The following is a 2,179-nucleotide window of genomic DNA, read 5'->3' on the forward strand; positions in this document are numbered from 1 at the left end:
TGTTTTTGTGTTATTTTCTATAATATGAATTGAATATGTGGGTAAAATATTCAAGTAAAAATGTCTATGTAAATAAAAGTACTGCCTGAATATCTATGAATATTATCTCTAAAACAACTCATAGATAGTGATATTTAAAAAAGTGAAACAGAGGAAGATGAAAGCGGAGGGTAATACAATAAGCATGGATAAAAGGCTTTATACAGCTTTTCACATCTGGTGAGTCAGAGCAGATCTTTTTTATTAGATATTACCTCCAACTGGCTTCAAATTGGGACAATTGTTTGCCTGATTATCTATGATTCTTCAGTTAGAGCTGTCCTTTGTTCATATATTGCAAAAGAGTGGCGTGTCCTTATTCAACTCTTTGACCGTCTATTTTTCACATTAGAGGTCCTCTATGTTTATGGTTGTATGCATACATCAATTTGTTTGCCATCATACATCTGACATTTTGGTATTATATATAAATTCCAAAGCCAAAAGCACTTTGGCTGTTGAGCAGGAAACCTGACCAAACCATTCGTTATAACATTTCCCATAAAAAGCGTATACTTCACTGGCAGACATGGTGAATCTCTCTCCTCTCCGCTCTGCGATGGCGATTATTCCAAGTAAAGGCTAAAACGTAATGGTCTTTTAATTTCTGATTGCTTGTCACTTTGATTGGCATTAAGTGCTACCCGATCCCCTCTCAGTGGTGAATGCTACGGGAACTTGTCAGACTGGTTAATTGGTTCTATTGGTAGACTTTTTTTTCTTGAAAGGGCTTCCTGTTTCTCCCAAGGGCAGCAGGTGTGGAAAGAACAACACAGCAGCCTCTTGATGCTAGGGGAGCCGCTCCAATTACCCTCACTAAGGCAATTCAAATATAAGGACACTTACATAACTATGTGCGGTTAAAGAACTCAAACAAGTTTGAGATTGGTTTAAAAAGACCAAGTCCAATTCACTGCCAATATAGAGTCTTAATCGTTAAATAGGGAAAATATTTCAACTTGTCCCTTGAATGACAAAGACGCATTTTTGCTTTTTAATCATCAATGTGCTTTAAAATGTCTGTGGTGTCTTTTGTTTCTGTTCAGACAGAAACTGAAGGACGTCCTTGCTTGGTCCTCTTTGTGAAGCAGAGCAAAATCCCTGCTGAGAATTCCTGGCGTTTGTCAATCATTGATTTGGAGGTCTGTTAACAGCATGCACTAACATCTCAATTCTCTGGTGAGATGAGTGCCAGGTTCAATAGCCACCCTCTGCTCTCATAGCTAGAGTGGCTTTTTGCTTGTCACAAGTATGCAAAGCCCTGTCTTTCAATCTTCATTGACATTTTGTTCCAAAGTCAATATCAGCCACTTATTCACTCAGTCACAAGTAAGGAACAAGTCGAGGGTGTAAAAACAAAAGCAAGGACACAATGTTCTTTAAAAGTTTTGCCTTTCAAGGCAGTTGAGAAGTTCTTGTCATTTCTAAAAAAGATGTTCTCTTCCCTAACAATCCAGGGTGAAAAATAGAAAATACTGGTACTTTCTACAAAGGAAATGTCAGTTTCAAGGAGCTCGACAACTGCAGAAATAACAACAACAGGCCGACAGATTAGTGGTGCCAAGTGAGGCAGTGTACTAACTCACATAGCTGCTTATCCGAAGACAAACTCTGTACCTCTATTGATCAGTTTGGGGACCTGGCAAGGTACAGGGCATGTTTTCTTATCAGACACGGAAGCCTCACTGTATCTAACTGTATTCTACAATTTTGGACAACAAATGTACTGTCTGAGTGCCTCCAGGCGGCCCTGGTTGTCCTTGGAAGACTTTCTCCTCACATTGTTTTAAAAGCACAACCCACTAAAAACTTTAAGTTAGGACGGATGCCAAATATACTCTATTACTCTAAGCAGGCCATACAGACTAACGACCACATTGACTTGAGGTTTGACAAAATCAAAAGCTGCCTTTTTGGACAGTTGGCTTCTGGAAATCCTCGTGGATTTACACCTTTAAGGGCACTTTTGTCTGAGAAAGTAGGACATAGTTTGGACATAATGAGTAAAAGAGAAGATGTGTAAAGCCCAATTATGCAGTTGTAGTGACTGAGTGCAAAGAGAGAGCACTTTGTTTCCCCTACAGGTAGAGCAAATGCCTTTTAACAGTAAATGAACTGTGGCTCTGGTGTGTGCCTCAAG

The sequence above is a fragment of the Anarhichas minor genome, unplaced genomic scaffold (genome assembly GCF_050575085.1).
Source record: "Anarhichas minor isolate MPS153535 unplaced genomic scaffold, ASM5057508v1 ptg000058l, whole genome shotgun sequence".
In the NCBI taxonomy this organism is placed as follows: Eukaryota; Metazoa; Chordata; class Actinopteri; order Perciformes; family Anarhichadidae; genus Anarhichas; species Anarhichas minor.